This window comes from Labeo rohita, unplaced genomic scaffold (genome assembly GCF_022985175.1).
Source record: "Labeo rohita strain BAU-BD-2019 unplaced genomic scaffold, IGBB_LRoh.1.0 scaffold_71, whole genome shotgun sequence".
NCBI classification, from domain to species: domain Eukaryota; kingdom Metazoa; phylum Chordata; class Actinopteri; order Cypriniformes; family Cyprinidae; genus Labeo; species Labeo rohita.
The window spans coordinates 693120-717423 of record NW_026129645.1 but is presented as its reverse complement, the minus strand read 5'-3'; the positions used below and the strand labels follow the sequence as shown (position 1 = coordinate 717423).

The window sequence follows — 24304 nt, the reverse complement described above, 5'->3', positions numbered from 1 at the left end:
TCAGAGGAAGTCAAGTTTGCTCTGACCACATTGTACACACTTTTCTTCAAAACCTAATGCCCAACGCCTCCGTTATTAATCAAGCTAAGCATGTTTTTCAATCATTTTTAGTTGTTAAACCAGTACAAGACAACTGTTAAAAAAAAAGAAAGAAAGAAAGAAAAAAGCTAAAAGGTCTGATCTTGGCCTGATGGTGACTCAGGCTGCCACTGCTGGACAAAGCTGGGTCATGTGTGGCATCTGAATTGTTATAATGAGGTCTTTCATTAACACCATTTTATATTGTGTAACACATATGTATTGCACGTATTTTTTTTAAACATAAATATTGAAAGTGTTTTTTTTTTTTTTTTTAATTTATTTTGTATTAAAATATTGTATAAACCACAACAAATTCTAAGTTTAATCCAAAATATTCAAATATATACAAATATATTTCATTTGAGAGTGTAGAAAGACCTGTCTCTGCTAAATTTAGTATCAGCCTTCAAACATTAACATTTCATTTGGGATTAAGACTGGCACAATGCCTGAGCGGGTAGCAAGTAAGTCACTGGTTTGAATATTATTATTATTCAATAACTAAAAACACTATTCGAATTTTACTGCGTGTTGCTTTGCTGGCCGTAAATACACGGAATCCAGTTATATCTAAATGCACTGGGTGGCGCTGTGGAGCGACTTAACAAGTTGATTGTATTTAAATTTCATGTATTGTAAGTAAGAAAAACAAAATAACCAAACAGATTTGCACTGTCAGGTTATTTGAAGATCATGATTAACTGGTAGCTTGACGTTCTTGTTATGCTTTCATGGTAACACGTTGAAGTCAAGAGATGACAAGAATCTGTACCTGCTTATACGGTTTTAATCAACTTTACAAGTTAAACTCTCCTCCCACTACATTGTCAGGGACCATTTCTCCTTCCGTACAGGACTTGAACGGTTATTAAGGATCAAAACAAGAGACTAAGTCCAGATATGACAACAAAAATCACAATACAGGTAACTTAAAAATAGTTGACTACTGACAACTAATGTTTTTTTCTCTGTCAGCTGTATCTGCTGTTAAAAAACAGAATTTGAAAGGCAAATTAATGGACTGTACGTCCCTGTTCCTCTGTTCCATTTTTCCTGCAGGTCAGTAGGGAGGATAAAATTGGCTCTCAAACAAGAAGTAATCTTAAAAAAAGATGATAATTTTAGGGTTAAGGATTAACAAAATGCTTTCCCAGAGGAGTTTACAGAAGGAGACATCCCTCTCATACGCAAGTAAGTTTACTTGTTATTTACCTGTATCACTGTTCATTTCACCTATAGCCAAAAACAAAATAAGGCACATCCAACTGTATTTCAAAGTCTACAACAGCAAAGTTTCTATAAAACCTGACATTTAGTTTTTCCAAAATAGGACAAACATTTTTATCTACTGGAAATTACAATATCCAGACAAGTGACTTTATTCTTCCCTGGAATGATTTCATTGCCTGACATCAGTGTTGGGGAAAGTTTCTTTTAAAAGTAACACATTACAATATTGAGTTACTCCCCCAAAATTAACTAATTGCATTACTTAGTTACTTTTTTTATGGAAAGTAATGCATAACTTTACATTTGCGTTACTTTATATATCTGAGCTGGGCTTGCTTATATGTTTTTTAATATAAAAATATATATTTTTTGGCATATATAAAAGCCCTTTCACACCAAAAGTGAAATAAATAAGCCTCAGCCTGAAGGAAATGTAAATTCAATTAATAACATATTTAATTACTGCAGGTTTGAGTCACATTCTGAGTTTGCATTTCACTGCTTTTTTTGAGAAATCCTGAATCTGTTTTGTGAGATGAGTATATGCATGTTCACATTTAGCCTAGAACTATCATGTTTTCAAAGTGCACATGATGTGTCTGCATTTACTCCTGATTTCTCTCAACACGGGGACAGGAGATCTGTCAGTCAGTAAATGGGAAAACATAATAACTGGTGTTACTTGAAAAGTAACTTAGATATTTTACTTTAAATTAAAAAGTAATGCATTACTTTACTAGTTACTTGAAAAAAGTAACCTGATTAAGTTGTCAGTGGAGGGGGGCTTCACATGTATCAAGATCAAATATGTAATCCTTACAATAATATGAACACACAAAAAAATTGACTGATGAATTAAAAAAAAACATGACCAGGAATTAATCAATCATATTCAGTAATTTATTTAAATAAAAATACACAAAGTAGTAAAGAATGCAAAATATATTTAACATTGCAATAAAGACCACCTGTGGTATAGATTTATTAAGGCAGTAACATAGAGACAGTAACACTGGTCCCTGAAACAAAAACCAACAAACAGAACTGAACCATGAAAATCTACTATACAATTTAAATAGGAATATAAATATTTGATATTGATTATACATTAAAAATTTATATTAGTTCACAGTGCAGTTTTGCTTTTGAAACAGTCATGCTTAAAGATGACCTAGCATTGACAATCTTGCACACCGGACAAGAAGCACAGCTAAAACACAACTCACAGGCAGGGCTTGACATTAACTGTTTTGCTCACCGTGGCTAGTGGTTTTCTAACGCTACAAGCCGCTTGGCATTTCACTGGCCACAATTATGTTGTTGGGAAGTTATGTTTTACGTGGCTAGTTGACAATGGTGTGCAAAAATTTGCATGAACTACATTTACAACCCTTTAAATGTAAATGACCACTGTACACACCCATATCAAGAGAACATGAAATGTAACACCACAGGTCATTCTGAAATATTTATCCCTGATAAAGTTGTGTAAAGCACTTTTTTTTGAAACATGCAGTCTATACATTCTCGTTCTGTATAATAACAGCAGACCCATTCTCAGCTGCTCCAACAACAGACATGACACAGAAATAAATATGAGTGTGAACACAGCTAGAGTGAAAATTTTAAAGGGATAGGTTACCCAAAAATGAAAATGTCCTTATGATTTATTCACCTTCAAGCCATCCTAGGTGTATATGACTTTCTACTTTTTGATGAATACAGTGGGACACATTACATTAAAAATGTCCTGGCTCTTCCAAGCTTTATGATGGCAGTGAATGGCTGTTAAGATTTTGAAGTACAATAAAAGTAAAAGAGAAAGTGACAACATATTGTCAACTATGGTGAGCCATAGTGGAAATTGGTCCTCTGCAGTGAGAAGTAAACACACACACACACACACGCACAGCAGTGGGCAGCCATTGCTCCAGTGCCCGGGGAGCAATTGGGGGTTCGGTGCCTTGATCAAGGGCACTACAGTCATGGTCCATTGAAGGTGGAAAGTGTTTGTGTAGCGCTGTTTATTCACAAACACCACCTTCAATTCCTGCTGGTGGTTTTCCAGTGGATGAATCAAACCAGTGACCTTTGCGAGAACGGGTTTTGTTTACAGGAAAGCCCGAAACTCTCTAACCATTAGGCCATGACTGCCCCCCTGCTATAAATTGCATCAATCTATTTAAAAAGTGAATCAATGTGTTTGTGTTAGAAAAACAGCTTTTTTGCGTTCTCTCAAAGATATTTGCGTTCCTTCGCAAAACGTTTGCATTCTCTTGCAAAGTTCCTTCACAAAACTTGTGTGTTCTTGTTTCGGAAAGATATTTGTGTTTCTTCACAAAACCTGTTGTGTTCCCGCAAAACTTTTGCATTCCCTCACAAAAATATTTGTTCCCTTGCAATGATATTTGTGTTCCCTTGAAAAGATATTTGTTTCCTTACAAAACGTTTGCATTTTTTCACAAAGATATTTGCATTTATTCGCAAAGATATTTGCATTCCCACACAAAGGTATTTGTATTCTCACGCAAAACTTTTATTTTTTTGCAAAGATTTTTTCTCTCACAAAGATATTTGCATTTTTAGCATTTTTTTCGCAAAACTTTGCATTTCTTTGTTTTGCTTTTGCAAAGATATTTGCATTCTCTCACAAAGACATTTGTGTTTCTTTGCAAAACTTTAGCATTTTTTTCGCAAAGATTTTTGCATTCTCACATAAAGGTATTTGTGTTTCTTCACAAAACTTTTGTGTTCTTTAACAAAGATATTTGTGTTTCTTTGCAAAACTTTTGTTTTTTCACAAAGATGTTTGTTCTTCGCAAAACTTTTGTGTTCTTTTGCAAAGATATTTGCATTCTCTCGTAAAGGTATTTGTGTTTCTTCACAAAACTTTTGTGTTCTTTCACAAAGATATTTGTTTCTTTGCAAACTTGTGCATTTTCTTGCAAAGATATTTGCATTCCATCTCAAAACCTTTGCATTTTCTCGCCAAGATATATGCATTCTCTTGCAAAACCAGTTGAGTTCGGACAACCACTTCCTGTTTACTGTACATTAGTGGTTCATACAGCTCTGTACATTCACAGTGGAGCAGTTCATAGGAGTTTTATTTTGAACTTGGACTCAAGTATAAAGAAATATAGTCAATGCTTATTGTTCGGTTTTGGGACATTCTAAATTACTCTTAATGTGGCTTAATGTACTAAAATAGTGACATTGGAGACCCAATTCAGTATTAATAAATACTGTTAATATTAATAACAATTTTAAAAGTAATAACCTCATTAATAACATTTTATTAATAAAGCATATAGCCATGAACTTAACACGCTAATGCATGTTAAAGGAGAAGTCCAATTCCAAAACAAAGATTCACATATAATGTACTCACCCAATTGTCATCCAAAATGTCCATGCCTTTCTTTCTTTAGTTGTGAACAAATTATGTTTTTTGAGGAAAACATTTCAGCATTTTTCTCCATATAATGGACGTGTATGGTGCCTAGAGTTTGAACTTCCAAAATACAGTTTAAATGCGGCTTCAAACGATCACAAATGCGGTTGTAAACGATCCCAGCCGAGGAAGAAGAGTTTTATCTAGCGTAACAATCGATTATTTTCATTAAAAAAAATACAATTTATATACTTTTTAATGGACTATTTTTTTAATGGTTCATGACAGTTAGTGTATGTTGAAAAACTCCCATCTCATGTTCTCCCTCAACTTTAAAATCGTCCTATATCACATGTTCACTTTGCAAAGACTGGGTCGGTACTTCTGCAGTGATGTAGGATGATTTTGAAATGATTTTTGAATTTGAGGGAGAAAAAACGATTGGAGTTTTTCGACACACCCTAACTGTCTTGAACTAGAATACACAGTTCAGGGAGAGTGAGACAAGACGAGCATTTAAGATTAAAAAGTAGTTAAATTGTATTGTCTTCTTATATTAATTATACTGTGCCTTGAACTAAGCACTGGCTGCATTTTTTATACTTGAGTCCAAGTTCAAATTAAAACTCTATGAAACACTACATTGTGAACGTACAGAGCTGTATAAACCACTGCAAGCTGTAAACAGGAAACATTTGTCCGAACTTTTGAAAATGAAAGAGAAATGGAAGCAAATTTTCTGGAAAAGAATGTAGTACAAAAGATTTGCAAGAAATTTTTAAACAAAAAAAACATTTGGGCTTTTTCATAATAATAAAATAAATAAATAAATAAAAACTTTTTTGTGAACCTCCACCACTGTAGACATTTGTCCCTTTTGTGGGAATGCAAAAGATTTGCAAGAAAACGCAAAAATAAATAAATAAATAAATAAATTTTTTCCTCCCACCACCATGTCCCTTTGGGGGCTCCATACCACTACGTTTACATCAGCGGTGCTCAACCCTGTTCCTGGAGATGTACAGAGTTCAGCTCCAACCCTGATCAAACACACCTGAAACTAATAATTAGGATCTGAAGGAGCACTTGATAATTACAGACAGGTGTGTTTGATCAGGGTTGGAGCTAAACTCTGCAGGAAGGTCAATCTCCAGGAACAGAGTTGGGCACCCCTGATTTACATCCTACGTTATCCGTTGATATGCCACTCTCTCGTGAACGTGTGTACAGTTTATAAAGTTTTAAATATTTGAATATTTTTCTTACCCAAACATGATTTGCTTCAGGAGGCCTTTATTAAACCCCCGGAGCTGTGTGTAGCACCTTTTTTTATGATGGATGGATGCAGTTTCTATTGGATTATATAATAATTTAACTCAGATTGTATTTGTCTGAAAGTCATATACACCCAGGAGGGCCTGAGGGTAAATCATGGTGTAATTTTCTATTTTGGGTGAACTGTCCCGTTAAGCCTTATTTAGACCAAATCAAATTTTTGTGAATATACAACTGGAGCACACATTAAGTGTGAATGGCAAAAAAACAACAAAAAACTTTAAGTTTCAGTTCACATTACATTGTTTCAGCCTGACTGTTCTCATTTCACACACCACGTATAATGTAAAAACGTCAGGCGTTTTTGTAGAAAACATGCTGAAATGCTGAAAGTCTTTGCAGAAACAGGGTCAAGTTGAGTGGAAAATTACAATATACTAATACTCAAGCTGGTCTATACATCTCTTTGAATGTCAAGACTGGCAGAAACAACAGCTGCTGCCTCTTGAGATGCAAAAATAATCCAGTGCAATGGCAACATATTGCAAAACAACACCTGTATTGCAAACCTTGTTGCTGTTGATGTATTATTTTTTGGCATAGGCATATCAATGCAATGTCATTGCATTGCCATATAAGTCACTTTAGATCAGATTCCAATCAGATACACAAATAATTGGATTTAAACTGACAGTGTGAATGTAACTTTACATCTGACATTTCATTTGTGTCACTATTCTCCAGTCGTAACAGACAAGAATGAGAAAGTTTGAGGTTTTATTCTTTTGTATATTATGAAGGAAATGGCTATAAGCCCTATAACAGCTGTTATAATCCCAAACCAGACCAAAGCTGAGAATCCTGTATATTCATCTTGGTGTCCTTCATAAGTTGATTCTGCAACAACAACAAAAAAAAAGTTTCAAAGAAAACATCGGCTCACTGTGGTAAAGCAAAACAAATAATCTATAATCTATATTAATTAAAAACATCACATATTAATAAGCCAGTTTAAACACCTATGATCAGCTGTACAATCTGAGGTTCATCTGAGTGTGCGATAAGGCAGCTGAACTCCCTGCATCAGACCGTTGAAGTTTGTTGAGTTTGATAGAGTAGTTTCCTCTCACATACTCCGTCTGAAAAGGTTCGACTCTGTTCTTGTACTGTTCCGCTGCTGAACCAATACCATTGATTATATCAAACACAATGATGCTGTCATTGTGTCTCCAAAACACAGTAATATCTTGAAGTTTAAGTTGTTCAGTTGATGAACACGGCAGAAGAACAGAACCACCATGAAAACCGGTGACCTGGTGAGACACTGAAATAACAGAAACTTTCAAACAAAGTCCAAGTCCATCCACAATTTCTCTTTTAAAGGTGCTGCTCAGATGCTTACCTTTAATCAGCACTGCAAACACACAGATGAAGCACTGTAAACTGTAGAAACAGAAAAACAAAACAAAACAAAACAAAACAAAACAAAACAAAACAAAAAACAAACTTTAACTTTCTTTTGCTCAACCACTACAGCACAACAATGGCAACAGATTCGGTCACAATCGTAAGGTTTGGTCCTGTCAAACATGTTTATCGTCACATAACACACATATGGTAAGATGACCTCCCCACCTGCAATTAGACTATAGGTTTTTTCTGCAGGTTTATGCAGGAAGTTAAATCAAAGCTTACCTAAATTAAGGCTTCTTAAATACCTTTCTAACACTAATATGTCCTAAATTTGAGAGAGCACATCATCATAAATAATTTCAGTTTAAATGACTATATCGATATGGTAAAAATTAAAACTTCGTTTTAGAAAAAGTCTTAAGTAAAAGTGAAAGAAGGAATGTCTTCCATGCTAATTAGAGTTTTTGTCCTAACTGCCTCCAAGCATGATAAGCAACAAGCTATACTACATGATGTCAATAGCTCAGTTTCGTTATCTGTGACCTTGAGTCAGGGAGCACTACCCACACTGAAATCTCACTGGACTGTGTCCAGAATGTGTATTAAACATTACTTTTTAGTGGAAGGTGGTGTGTGTGTGTATATATATCTATCTCTATCTATCTATCTATCTATCTATCTATCTATATATATATATATATATATATATATATATATATATACATACACATATCAAAGAATCCTGAAACAACAGTATCACAGGTTCCAAAAAAATATTAAGCAGATGCTGAAAATTCAGGTTTGATCAGGAATAAATTAGATTTGAATATATATTAAATAGAAAAACATTATTTTACATTGTAATAAGATTACACAATTTTCTTTTTTTTCCTGTATTTTTGATCAAATAAACACAGCTTTGATGAGCATAAGAAACTTCTTTAAAAATCCCAAACTTTTGAATGGCAGTGTACACACACACACACACACACTTTGCACTGCCTGCCAATAGCTGCTTGCATAAAATTCAACACACTGATGTTTGCCTACAAAACAACCACTGGCTCTGCTACCTAAACACAGTACTTTAGACCCCAAAGAGGCACAAAACTCACTTTAACTGACTGTTCCCTTTGCCTGTCCAAAGCAATCTGAGCAGCCAAGTCTTTAGCCATCTTCAAGAAAATTTATTCCATCTACACCTGACCTTCTAACACCAGCAATCTCTATTCTAATTCTATTTATTCTATGTTCTTATTTATTATAAGAACATACATTTATTATACATTTATTCCATCTACACCTGACCCTCTAACACCAGCACTTAGGGTACAATGGGGCTAAAGGCGCATGAGGAAAAAAGGCGCCTTTGATATTATGTTTGATTAACATTAATGACACAGTTAGCAGCAGGTATAGACTGTGTTAGTTTAAATTAAGCAGGTAAAACCCAAATAAAACAGGCCATTGTGTGCCATTTACACACACACACACCTACATATCCTACATATTTGACATTGAAACTGCACAGATCACTGCAGTTGTGTAATGTGTGTAATGTGAAACTAAAAAGTAATTAAGGTGAAAGGTAATTAAACTTAAACATACCCAATGATCATCGTGCCACAATGTCATTCATTTATAATATACACAACCAAACATACTGTGATTTAGATGCATCCATTTTCACATTTCTGGGATACTTATTATAAAAACAGACCTGACCCTCTAACACTAGCACTTAGGGTACAATGGGGCTAAAGGCACACAGGGAAAAATGTGTCTTTGATATAATTTTCCTCTAAACCACTAGATGGCAAAAAACTTGGCATAGCACTTTCTAAAACATTCGCTTTTCAAGATGCACTTGCAAATTTAGCTGATCCTTGACACGATTGTGGGCAGCATCGCAAACTTGATTCTAATTTGATCTAATATTTGATATCTTTTTTAAAGGAGAAATTCATTTCCAGAATAAAAAAAAAATTACAGATAATTTACTCAACCCCTTATCATCCAAGACGTTCATGTCTTTCTTTCTTTAGTCTTTAAGAATTTATGTTTCTTGAGGAAAACATTTCAGGATTTATCACCATATAGTGGGCTTCAAGTCTGAACTTCCAAAAGCAGTTTAAATGCAGTTTCAAATGGCTCTAAACAATCCCAGCCAAGGAACAAGGGTCTTATCTAGAAAAACGATCAGTCACTTTAGGAACAAATTGACAATTTATACACATTTTAACCACAAATGCCCGTCTTGTCTCGTCTCTGTGATGTGCATGTGTAGTCTGTGTAATCCGGGTCAATACAGTTTGGTCGAAAAACTCCCATCTCGTTTTCTTTTTCAACGTCAAAATGGTTCTAAATTGCTGTTTTACCTTTTTTTTTTTTTTTTTTTTGTAAAGGGCATTTGATTTTATTTGCATGTTCGCTTTGTTAACACTAGGTCGGTACTTCTGCAGCGATGTAGGACGATTTTGAAGTTGGGAAAGAAAACGAGATGGGAGTTTCTCAACCTACCCTAACTGTATTGACCCGGAAAAAAAGTTCACGCAGAATTAGACAAGACGAACGTTTGAGGTTAAAAAGTACATAAATTGTCAATTTGTTTCACTAGATAAGACCCTTCTTCTTCAGCTGGGATCATTTTAGAGCCATGAAGCTGCATTTAAACTACATTTTGGAACATTCCTGAAATTTTTCCTTAAGAAACATAATTTCTTATTGACTGAAGAAAGAAAGACACGAACATCTTGGACAACAAGGGGGGTGAGCCAATTATCTGTACATTTTTCTTCTGGAAGTGAACTAATCTTAATGACATTCAGTTTTGTTTAAGATAATTAAAGCAACAGGTTTTAAATAACAAAAGAATATGTAAAAGTTGAGTATTTTGGGTAAAAAGCACCCCTGCAGTTGGGGCAAAAGGCACAATAATTAACATAATAATTAATAGACTTTTCCATTTGTTGACATGAAATTGTTAGATTCAGATGGTAAATATCATATATTATGTTGGGTGTCCATCTCAGAAATAATCACCATGTTTAGAATGAAACCATCATATTTAAAAACATGATATTAATCATAGCATGTACTAAAATATAATTTGTTGTTACTACTGTAAATCTACATTAAATTATCTCCGTCAATACCTTTAGAATCTTTACTTATTAAAATGATTTTGTTTCTGTATATTAAAATATATATTTTATATTAACATACTTTAATGACCGTATATTTATTAACAAAAATTAACTTTTATTCATCAAAATAAGCAGAAAATAGTGTAAACTTTGCTTAAGTGCTTGTTTTGAACAAGTATTAACTTAAACATTATTTTTAAAAAAACTACTTATCTTACTTTTATTCATTAATATAAAACATGACCCTCCAACAATAGTATTTGCTATTCTATTTAGATTCTATCTACTTATCAACTTTTTAAAAACTGTTTTTCAGTTGCCAGACTGCATCAGTTTACAACCAAATTTGCGAATATTTCTATTTAGTTCCCTTAATAATAAACTGAATGGTGCATCATCATCATGTACAAGATGAACATATCTCTGAATCTGATTTATTAGTAAAAGCAGTAAATGTTCTTAGGGGTCATCTTCAGCCTTCTTACCTTACTGGTAAATGTTTAATATTGCTTTAATTTATTTTATTGTATTACTATGAAAAAAAAGGTAAAAAAAAAAAAAATAAATAAATACTAATGCTAATGACAAATTATAAATAATAAGTTATTTTTAAGATAGCAATGTCCCTCCAGATAAACAAGTCGTCAATTAATCAATTAATAAATCTACATTTAATGTATTAATGATGTCTGAAGGGATAGGTTTGTTCATGCACATTTGAATTAACGTGCCAAAACCAAAACAAACCAGGCCCAAGCATGCAAACTACATTAGGTTTTCACATATCGCAGATGTTCCAAAGTGAAATGTGCAGAAAGTAACGTAACGACTTGTTTTATGCAAACAGAACTTCATTAAAAATCATAAACATACCTGATGATCATGGTTAAAAAATGACAATTCTTTCCGACAACCAAAACTATCGTGACGCAGACCTTTTTTTGCACTTCCTTGATACGGTGGCCGAGAAGCGAAAAACTCACAAACAGATTGGCCTCACGAAACGAATCGGCTGATTCGACACAACAATATTAATCGATATAAATGTTCCACCAAAAACATTGGTAGAGTAAAAAATGCTCGAAATCGGAATGTTAGCATGATCGACATGTTAGTTTTAACGCACCTTCAATGGAAGTTAAGCGCAACAAACCGTTACTCTGAAACACAGTTCACAGATCGCTCCAGGTGTTGTGCCCACTTTCGACCCCTGCCAAATGATTACCCCCTCTCGTTGAAACCGCTACCTGATTTGCCTAATCCTAACCCCACCCCTAATCCTAACCCCTCCCCCACACCTAACGCTAAACCTACCGATACTAGCGGGGTAGTGATCTGGCGGGGGCAAGAATTTGGCATAACAGGTGTTCCATCCGTCTCGGTAGGTGGGTAGATTACTTGCCAATTGTAATCCGTTACTGATTTCAAATGACATGACTACTATATGTTACTAAATTGTAGTTAGTAACATAATCCATTACATTACACATTTTAGGTAATCAGATTAATTTTAGATTACTTTTAATTACTTTTGACCTAACTCATTTATCACATTGATTTAACTAGGATAATACTGTACCATATTGACATAAAAAGACAAAGAGTAAGAAAATATGTTACATAAGTGTATTCAACCTTATTACGTCAATATTATAGTGTTTGTGGTGTTTGTGAGGGAACTGTAGGGGTTTATGAGTTAAATGAAAAGCTAATAATTAATCAAATCATAAAAAAAATGTTGAATAAAAAATCAATCCAAAAAAAAAAAAAAAAAAAACAACTTACTAAAAAAATTAATATTTTATGTGTTTACCTGCATGTCATGTGACCATAACCAACATCAGTGAACCACGAACATGCAGATGTGGTACTTAATTATTAAAATATTTATTTTAAAATCTCAGGGGTACTTCAATTAAATATATTAGGTGAAAGAGGATCAGATGACAAAAACATTTTGTGAATTTGTGAATCTATTTTAGTATGTTGAAAGACAAAAGCCATCCAAAGATATAAAAATACATGGTTAAAGTAACCCACTGAGTGATAATTAAAATAAAAATAAATGTGTTCATCTGTAGTTGATGCAAAATCACTAAGTCCACCTCTGCATCACGGTTTTGGTCTTTTGCACATGCTGTGTTACGCAGCTGTTTTACTTGGGATGTCATCAACGGAGCTACCAAACATGATCGTAAACTATGGTCATGACATACTCAGATTGATACAGGTTTTTTTTTTCTTTATAAAACTCACAATTGCAACTACAACCTCAGCTCTTTGGCCTCATTTCTAGTCATACCCATCATCTTCCCAGCCAACATTTCACAGTGAGCCTGGGCTTGAGAAATGTGACCAACATGGTTTTGTCCATGGGTTTTATGTTGGCTCTATCTGAATCATGTGCAGTTTTAATAATGATTAAAAAAAGAAGAAGTTAATATTACCAAACACATCAGGAAGAAAGATCACTTGTTTCAGTGTTTCAAGACATCCTATACAGTAAGAACAATGCAGAGCACACAGAAGGAATGTAGCAGTGTCTTTTACATCAGAAAGAACCAGTGAAGACTGTAACAATTTAAAGAAACATAGTCTAAACAGAAAATAATTAAAATTGAAAAATGAAACTTTTAGACATTTATGTCATTGTTGACTGTGTCTTCAGTCATGACAGGAAAAAACAAGGCAGCTTCTTTTTATACAGTAATGTACAGTTATGATTAAACCAGCTAAAATTAGCACACCTATGCACACAATGCAAACCCAAAGAAAAGGTGACGAATCCCCCACACTGTTTGTTCCTTTTCCTTCTTCTTGGTTTTCTTGTTCAATGGATTTGATTCCTTTTTCTGCTGTGGATTCTGTAAAGAAGTAGGCAAAAAATAAATAAATAAATAAATAAATAAAAAAATAAATAAAGCTACATTACTACACTTTGATGAAGACAGCAGATCTGTCTGTTATATACGAGCAGTCTTTATTTATTTATTTATTTTACTTATATTCTTAATAGATTCACCATCCAGTTTTACACACCGTTGATGATCAGCTGTACAGTCTTAAGTTCATTTGAGGGTGTGATGTAGCAGCTGTATTTTCCTGCATCAGTGTGAGTCAGATTGTTGAGTTTGATGGAGAAATTTCCGTTCGGATATTCATCAGGGAAAGTTTCAGCTCTGTTCTCGTACCGTGGGTCCTGTTCTGCCATTACATCTTTACCTTCAGCTATATCATAGAAATATACGCTGCCATTTTGTCTCCAGTGAACATTAATATCTTGAAGTGTAAAATCATGTTGAGTTGATGAACACGGTAGAATAACAGAACTGCCAATAACAGCCTCTATTGTGACCTGCAGAGACACTGAGATGACAGGGTATCAACAACAACAACAACAACAACAACAAATAAATAAATAAATTAAATACAAAAATAAAAATTACAGTCTAGCAAAATCTTTCAAATGTGTTGTTCAGATGCTCACCTTTAATCAGTGCTGCAAGCACACAGATGAACAAATGTGAACTACAGAAATAGAAAACACAATATCCCTTAACACACTGCTAACGTTTTTAGCACATTGCTAATGTTTCAAACGTGATTCAATCCATAATCAATAGCTCCCTCTATTCTAAATGTTTTTTTTTTTTTATCTTTCCTTTTATCAACATTTTTTTTGATCTTACACTCTGGAAAAATCTTTAGTATTGCTTTTATATTATTTTATATTATTACTATGAAAATAATGTACACTGAGAAAAAAGGGTGGTAAACAGAATGCTAATGCTGATTGCTAACGACTAATTCAAAATAAGTTTTTTTTTTTTGGCTAAGCAGTGTCCCTCCAGATACACTTGTAAGCTGTCAATAATAAATCCATGTTAAATGTATTAATGATAAAATAAAATAATTTGTTCATGCAAATTTGAATAAAACAGGCCAAGGCCAAAACCAAAACAAACTAGGCCCGAGCACACAGACTACATCAGATTTTCACATATCGCAGCTGTTCCAAAGTGAAATGTGTAGGAAGTATGACTTATGTATAAACAGAACTTCATTAAAAATCATAAACATACCTGATGATCATGGTTAAAACTTTGCCCGAAAAACGCAACTACTGTGACAACGACATTTTGACATTTCCATGATATGGTGGCCAAGTAGTGCGAAATACAAAAAGATTCACCTCGCGGCTGATTTAACAGTAAAAATCAATAAAAATAGATTTTTTTTTATATGAATGATGTAGATGAATCTTTATTAAAGTTATAATAAGGGTCAATACAGTTTGGTTATGTCGAAAAACTCCCATCTCGTTTTCTTTTTCAACGTTAAAATCGTTCTAAATCGCTGTTTTACCTTTTTTTTTCTTTTTTTTTTTTTGTAAAAGGCATTTGATTTTATTTGCATGTTCGCTTTGTAAACACTACGTCGGTACTTCTGCAGCGATGTAGGACGATTTTGAAGTTGGGAAAAAAAACAAGATGAGAGTTTCTCAACCTACCCTAACTGTATTGAAAACCAGTTAGGTACCCATACCCGAAAGAAAGTTCGTGCAGACTTAGACAAGACGAACATTTGAGGTTAAAAAGTATATAAATTTTCAATTTGTTTCACTAGATAAGACCCTTCTTCCTCGGCTGGGATCATTTTAGAGCCATGAAGCTGCATTTAAACTGAATTTTGGAACATTCCTGATTTTTTTCCTTAAGAAACATAATTTCTTATTGACTGAAGAAAGAAAGACATGAACATCTTGGATGACAAGGGGGTTATTTATTAAAAAGATTTTGTTTCTGTATATTAAAATATATATTTTATATTAACATACTTTAATGAATATATTTTTATTAACAAAAATTAACTTTTATTCATCAAAATAAGCAGAAAATAGTGCAAACTTTGCTTAAGTGCTTGTTTTGAACAAGTATTAACTTAAACATTATTTAAAAAAAAAAAAAACTACTTATCTTACTTTTATTCATTAATATAAAACATGACCCTCCAACAACAGTATTTGCTATTCTATTTAGATTCTATCTACTTATCAACTTTTTAAAAACTGTTTTTCAGTTGCCAAACTGCATCAGTTGACAACCAAATTTGCGAATGTTTCCACTTATTAAGTTCCCTTAATAATAAATTGAATGGTGCATCATTATCATGTACAAGCTGAACATATCTCTGAATCTGATTTATTAGTAAAAGCAGTAAATGTTTTTAGGGGTCATCTTCAGCCTTCTTACCTTACTGGTCAAATCTTTAATATTGCTTTAATTTATTTTATTGTATTACTATGAAAAAAAAGGTGAAAAAAAAAATGCTAATGCTAATGACAAATTATAAATAATAAGTTATTTTGTTATTTTTAAGCTAAGTAGCAATGTCCCTCAAGATACACAAGTCGTCAATTAATAAATCTACATTTAATGTATTAATGATGTCTGAAGGGATAGGTTTGTTCATGCACATTTGAATTAACGTGCCAAAACCAAAACAAACCAGGCCCAAGCACGCAAACTACATTAGGTTTTCACATATCGCAGCTGTTCCAAAGTGAAATGTGTAGAAAGTAATGTAACGACTTGTTTTATGCAAACAGAACTTCATTAAAAATCATAAACATACCTGATGATCATGGTTAAAAAATGTAAATTTTTTCCGACAACCAAAACTATCGTGACGCAGACCTTTTTTTGCACTTCCTTGATACGGTGGCCGAGAAGCGAAAAACTCACAAACAGATTGGCCTCACGAAATGAATCGGCTGATTCGACACAACAATATTAATCGATATAAATGTTCCACCAAAAACATTGGTAGAGTAAAAAATGCTCAAAATCGGAATGTTAGCATGACCGACATGTTAGTTTTAACGCACCTTCAATGGAAGTTAAGCGCAACAAACCGTTACTCTGAAACACAGTTCACAGATCGCTCCAGGTGTTGTGCCCACTTTCGACCCCTGCCAAATGATTACCCCCTCTCGTTGAAACCGCTATCTGATTTGCCTAATCCTAACCCCACCCCTAATCCTAACCCCTCCCCCACACCTAACGCTAAACCTACCGATACTAGCGGGGTAGTGATCTGGCGGGGGTAAGAATTTGGCATAACAGGTGTTCCATCCGTCTCGGTAGGTGGGTAGATTACTTGCCAATTGTAATCTGTTACTGATTTCAAATGACATGACTACTATATGTTACTAAATTGTAGTTAGTAACATAATCCATTGCATTACACATTTTAGGTAATCAGATTACTTTTAGATTCCTTTTAGATTACTTTTGACCTAACTAGTTCATCACATTGATTTAAATAGGATAATACTGTACCACAGTATTAGAAGTTCAAATGTATAATGTAAAATAACAGTACATAGGTTTTTCATTTATATAAATGATGTAAATGAATGAAGTTAAAATCAAATGAAAAATAACAAAAAAAGAGAGAACATAACTTCTAGTGTTTCATCCATGTGCTTCTAGGGGAAATATCATCATACTGAGCAAATTATGCGAGAATAGATGGTAAACAAAAGGCTAATCTTTGTAAGCTAAGCAGTGTCCCTCCAGATACATGCGTAAGTCATCAATTAATAAATCCATGTTAAATGTATTAATGATGTCCAAAGGAATAGTTTGTCCATGTGAATTTGAATAAAACGGGCCAAAACCAAAATAAAAAAAAAAACAGGCCCGAGCACGCAAACTACATCCGGTTTCAGGATTTTACGTCATCATATCGCAGCTCTGCCGAAGTGAAATGTGTAGAAAGTACGACTTGTTTCGGGCAAACAAAACTTCAGTAAAAAAAATCATAAACATACCTGAAGGTCATGGTTAAAAAACTTTGTCCGACAATCGAAACTAAAGTGAGACAGACGTTTTACATTTCCATGATATGGTGGCTGAGTAGCGCAAAACACAAACAGATTCGCCATGTGAAATGGCTAAAGGCTAAATGGAATACATCTCTGGCTACTGGGCATGCGCACATCAATCCAACATTATTTTTTTCACACTGTACAACAATAATACTGTTTTTATATTATAGTAAGGGCTAAGTTTAGGGTTGGGGTAGGTGTAGACATTAATAAAACACAATCTAATAGGTAGAACAATTAAATTCATTGTTAGTTCAAGGACTTCTTCTTTTGATGTTTTTTGGCAAACCAATGTAAAAAGTACATCATTACCTCCACCTACTGATCTGGAGTGTGGAGTGAACATAGATTTGGAAGAGAAGAGGAAATATATATGTATATGTATTATAAATATATATATATATATATATATATATGTATATAAGGAGTTCAGATGCAAAACCAGCTAAAAGCTATCTCGGTCAAAAATGAGATAATGATACTGAATGACACATAGTATATGTCCATCAAATACTTGGGTGAAATATTGCTGTCTGTTTTCTCAGAAAATGGTTTCATGCCTTATTGTTCTCCATTTTTAAGACCTTTTCAAGAAGCAGTCATTGCTCTTGTTCCAACTAATGCCATTTAGTTCCTCCCATCCCATGGTGGGACTCTGGGTTTCATGTGTTGAAACGGCTGTTTGTAAGGCCCTTGATGGCTCCTGGGGGCTCTAGCTCTTTCTCAGCAACAGAATTTGTTAGAGAAATGGATGTGGCCTTTGTTTATGACCACAACATTCTGATGCCAAGTGTTACCAGAGTGACACCATCAAACAATGCCATCAGCTGATACGTCAGTGCAAATGAAATTGTGTGCGTCTATTTGAGAATCGGACTGATCACTATGAGAACACTGTTTTATCTTGTGAACACTGATAAAACACTGTTATTTCTGTATGAATCAGATTTAGTAAATCATTTGCAGTTTTAATTAAAAAAAAAAATAAAAATACATTTAATACTACCAAACACAACACAAAGTAAGATTAATTGTGCTACAGAACTGTTACAGTTACACATTGGCAGAGTCTTTTTTTCACACTGTACAACAATAATACTGTTTTTGTATTAAAGGAAGGGCTAAGTTTCAGGTTGGGGTAGGTGTAGACCACAATAGAACACAATCTAATAGGTAGAACAATTAATTTCATTGTTAGTTAAAGGACTCCTCTTTAAAAATGTTCCTGTTTTAGTGTTTCAAGATATACAATAAGAACAATCCAGTGCACACAGAAAGAATATAGCAGTCTTTTACATCAGAAAGAACCAGTGAAGGCTACAACAATTCAAAGAAAAAAACAATTGTCTGAAAATTAAAAAAGTGAAACTTTTAGACATTCATGTCATTGTTGTCTGTGTCTTCAATCATGACAGGAAAGAATAAGGCAGCTTGAATTATTTTCACACAGCAATTTATGATTAAACCTGCTAATATAAGCAATATAATTACAACTATCACAATGCAAACCCAATAAAAAGGTGACTATTTCTCCACACTGTCTGTTCCCTTTCCCACTCCTTGGTTTTCTTGCTCAGTGGATTTGATTCCCTTTTCTGCTGTGGATTCTGTAAATAGATAAATAAGCAAATACATAAAATACAATAAAAAAGCAACATTATTACATTCTGATAAAGACAACAGATTATTATAATATGTTATGTGATGGGAAAAGGAGAAGCACGGGATTGGTGTGTGGATAAACAGCACTGCAAAAGACACGTGTTTTTCTATAGTATCAGTTGCACGGAGTAAAATACATGACACATGCTTTTGACGTTACTGACCAGCCTTTTGTTAAACTCGCACTTCTCCTTTTCCCATCACATACCAGATCAGAAAGGCATTTATCTTCAATAAAAATAAAGTAAATATTTGAAAAGTGGAAATAAAATGCCTCATTAATAATGATTCAGCTGATTTAACACAACAGAAAAAAGTCAATAAAAAAGTTCTAGGGCATAAATTTTCAGCATTGTTAAAGACAAGTAAATAGTCACCAATAGCTTAAAATAAGTACAAATAAATAAATTAGCAATTAGTAAAATTGAATTAGCAAATTAGCACAAGTAAATACAACACAAGTAAATATATATATATATATATATATATATATAAATGTGTTGTAGATAAATCTTTATTAAAGTTATAAAAGGTATTCAGCAAGATCAGTGAGTGTTTGTCTTTTTCTTTTGTTTTTTGATTAACATTAATGACACAGTTAGCAGTGGGTATAGACTGTGTTAGTTTAAATAAAGCAGGTGAAAACCAAAATAAAACAGGCCATTGTGTAAATTGTATTTACACACACACACACCTACATATCCTACAAATTTCACGTTGAAACTGCACAGATCACTGCAGTTGTTTAATGTGTGTAATGTGAAACTAAAAAGTAATTAAGGTGAAAAGTAATTAAACTTAAACATACCCAATGATCACTGTGCCACAACGTCATTAATTTATATTATATACAACCGAATATATTGTGGTTTAGATGTACCCATTTTCACATTTCTGGAATTCTCAGATGTGGAAGTCATCTTAGATGGATAAACCAGGAAGCAAACAACTTTTTTCATATGATTTTTACAGAGAGGTTTGTTCATATATAATTTGTCTGATTTTCTACAACATTTTATTCCTAAAAACATCTTTTTTTTTTTTTTTTTCTCTCTGGCTGTTGACAGTATTTTCTGATTGAAGTTCTCAGCAATGCATATTACTACTCAAAAGTTAAGTTTTGATATATTTACGGTAGGGAATTACAAAATATCTTCATGGAACATGATCTTTACCTAATATCCTAATGATTTTTGGCATAAAAGAAAAACCTATAATTTTGTGTTTTTGCTACAAATATACCCGTGCTACTTATGACTAGTTTTGTGGTCCATGGTCACAAATATCAAACTGAGGACAAATATTAACAGAATGAAACAGAATGATATTGAAATGATAATGAAAAGGAATAGATATACAAAAAAATGTGTCGAGGAGTTCAGAATGATTCAAACGAAACACACACAACCACACCTACATGCTGATACGTGGAAATATGAATGAAATTTTAATGGCAAATTTATGAGGAAGCTGTATGTTTGACCCTTGTGTTTCTCTGCAGGTCAATCTGAGGACGTCACTGGAAGATCTGGATTCTTGTGTTCAAGCAGTGATGATAAACTGTCAAAACATGACAGTGCATTGAAGACACAGTGACAGCAGGAATGTGTGAAAAATACACTGTTTAAATATGTGCAAAACAACTTTTCATTTATGGGTGAGACACTCCAACAATTCTATAAGAACTTGCAGTGAAAAGTTGGTGTCACGTTGAGACATGGATGAAACACACGGCGAAGGAAATGAATCAACATAGTAATAATGTTTAATAAAAGCACCCAAAAGGAACGCAGGAGGGAACTGATAACGTCAACGCGGAAACAGAACCAGGTGCAGGGCTAATTAACAATCAAACTAAAGAGAACAGGAACAGAACCAAATATGGACAAACAGGAACCAAGGCTGGGGAGAACATCTTGTAAAAACAAAATGCTGTAAAGTGAGGATGTATTTAAAGAATAATACCATTCATAATAGATTATTTTTTTTTAGTAAGTTAACCTCTGTTACTTTTTTTAGTAAGTTGATCTCTGTTAACTAAATCAAATAATGATCAGCTTTTCCTTTAAAACAGTTTTTTTTTTTTTTTTTGCACTGTACTATATATTTACATGCAGTATGACAGTATGAATAAATGTGTGGTGTAGGTTTAGGGTGTGACACTGACTGACACAAGGAAGTGTGGATAGTAATTTTCTCTAAACAAATGAACCCGTCCTCCATTTTATTAGTTGTTTATCTCTGTTAACATCTGCTATCCGTTTGTTATGTCGTGACGGAGGAAAGCTGTTTCCAGGTCCAAACCTCTACTCGTTTCACTTGAGAATAGCTCAACAGCCGGTTATAAGCACTGTTTATTCATATTACGTAATTAAGTTTTAACATTTAAAAACCCTATGATGTAGGCTATAGTATCCGTGCTCAAAGCATCCCAGGCACAAATAATTTATCGATTTATAAAAGATGAATCATTTAGCCATCAGGGACTTTGATATGGATGTAAAGGTTAGGATTATAATTTTTTTGGTAGTATTATATCACATTGTGAGCACTTAATCGGACAGCTACACCAGTTACACTATACGTGTAGACTATGTAAAAACGAATTAAACATACAGCAAGTTTTCTTGACAATTTTTCGTAGCGTTGTAAAAAACACATGAAATGATATTAGATGACATGTAATAAACTTAGGTCTGAAGCTGTATGATCCTGGTGTAGTTACCTTGGTTTATGTATAGGCTAGTCTGGTTTCCTCCTCTATACCCTTCCAAGCACAAAACATACAAACTTTTTTTTGAAATTTTGAAAATGAATTAGAATAAATAAATAAATAAATAAATAAATACAGTAAAAGAGGTGGTGCCATTCTATATATCATGAAATGCCTGCAGAACACAGCAGAGGATTTATTTCTGTCTGTTCCATTTTTTGAAATGTCAAAAACATACAGTACACAGCAATTGTAATTTATAGAGAGTCTGTCTCTTATCATTTTCTTTCCATTTCAGTTTGCTGAAGCTGTTTTGTTGAAGCATCTCGGTCTTGATAAACCATGTGAAGACTCTCTTCTACAGTCAATAACAGATGAAGGAGGATCAGAAGAGTCAAAGAATCATACTGATTTCTGGGAAACGGTCTAGATATAAATAAACAATGAGTTAAACATTAATTAGATTCCATATTCTAAGAAAATTTCCTCTGTTGTTCAGTGTCCATAATATGCACTTAAAGTCTCCAAAATTTTTACACAAAACTTAAAAAGGAAGTGTATGTCTTAAAAATGCTAAAGAGGCATTAGACAGTTCTAAGAAATAAGAAACCATGCGTGTTCTCTTGCACATACACATGATTGTGTGTTGTTCATCCAGAGGAAAGCTATTTGTGACCTTATATCCTTTCACAATGTTATTAAATATAATGTCGTTTGAAATCCTGATTCTATTAATAATTTGTTGGAACTTTTAATAAAAAGTTGGAACTTCGGGTGGAAGTCACTTTTAGTCACATTATTATTATTATTACTATTGTTTTGTTTTTCCACTTACCAAGAACAAGCACATGGAAGACAAAACAGGCTTGAGACTGATAAATCTTTACATACAAGTATCGAGTATGAATATGTAATAACGGCTTTGACAGTTGCAGCTTTTTTAAATTTGCTGAACATTCAAATTCAATGTGGTTAGACCTTTCGTTTTTTAAAGTTAGTTTCCTGGCAAGTTTCTTCTAGTTGGCTATTGGGTATTGCTTGTACTCATTGCACAATGCATGCTTTTATCACCACAATTTCCCCAAAATGTGAGAGTGCTGAGCTGTAGAAAAGTCTTTAAATAAAAGCCATTAGGTTTCAGTTGATGCTTGACTAAAGGCAGCAGACTTCATCATTAACCTATAATGAATCAACTTAGGCAGTTTACTTTCTAATACACATTCTATCAGTTTATTTTTTTACAAATAATTAAACAAAAATACACATTTATCATCTAAAGAATGTCATGTTTGACTTTGTTAATGTTGTTTGTGTAAAAGAACTGCCAACCACTGTTTGTGGTTAGTTTGACAGCTGCAAGAACATCAAGAAACAGTGAACAAACTGGAATGTTTACCAAAGGATTTATCAGTATTTATGATGTATATGCTACATACATCAGTTTCTAGTATCCTTAATTAAACTTAGCTGGAGCTGATGAATAGATAATCAAGAAATATAAAGTTTACATGCTATTTCTTAAGGTGTCAGAACTTTAAAAGAGACATCCAAAACTTCGGTGGCTTTAGTGCAGCATAGGTGCTGTTGACTTCTTGTTGGTTGGTATTAATCTTTTTACGCAGCTTGGCAAAGTCAACCTCAGTGTACTGAAAGAGCAATGAGGAAAATGGTATCAGTATTTCAGCTGGAGCTCTGGAATCAAAATGTATGTTTCTTACATCCTTACTTTAATAACTGTAATAAATAAACTTGATGGTTTTATATTTTACCTGTAATTGGTCTGAGTCTTTCTGTTCTGTAACCTGGGTCTGCTGTAGATCAGCAGGTTGTCGCGAGTGCTTTATGCTTTCGAAAACAAAAACCCTTAATAATCCTATGAATAGAACATTGATTCAGTCAATAAACTTCAAAGATATATTTGGAGACATAAATGCCAAAAATTATACTAAATAGTAACTCACCAATCACCACAATGATCAGAAGCCCATTCATTAGAGCAGATATGATGATAATAATCTGCCATTGTGTTTGATTCTGATCAATAACCACTGTGTGATTGTGACACTCTGTGATTGTTGAACTGGTTTTGTAATGAAAGTGTTACAGTTATACTAACAAATACAGTCTCCACTGGAGCACAATATTTATAACATTAATCTCTGTGTAGAGCAACCAATGAGAGAAATAATTATGGTTTTCATAAGTGAGCAAATAACAAATAATGAACAGAAAATATTCACACTGATCATTAATATCTTTTGATTATTTGAACTCACCGTTGAAGTATATTCTGGTGCTGTTGCTGAGTTTTGGAGGTGTTTCTGTGTTCATACAATAATAAACTCCTAATTATTTATAACCAGATGTTGTTTAAACTGCACTGAATATTTATTTCTAAATGTATTATTGTGGTTACTGCACAATCTACCTAGTGTTGGCACACTCTGTCAGATTAAATCTAGATTAAAGACCCATCCCTTTAACCTGGCGTACCCATA

General features: G+C 33.5%; 1 long non-coding RNA gene across 1 annotated transcript; it reads left to right on the top strand.

Moving 5' to 3' along the window:
* The first annotated feature begins 937 nt into the window (after window positions 1-937).
* Window positions 938-21145, top strand: LOC127161668 (uncharacterized). The gene is made up of 3 exons (XR_007827133.1): window positions 938-1005; window positions 1141-1272; window positions 20595-21145. It is a non-coding gene; the product is annotated as an uncharacterized LOC127161668 (long non-coding RNA).
* The last annotated feature ends 3159 nt before the right edge of the window (window positions 21146-24304 follow it).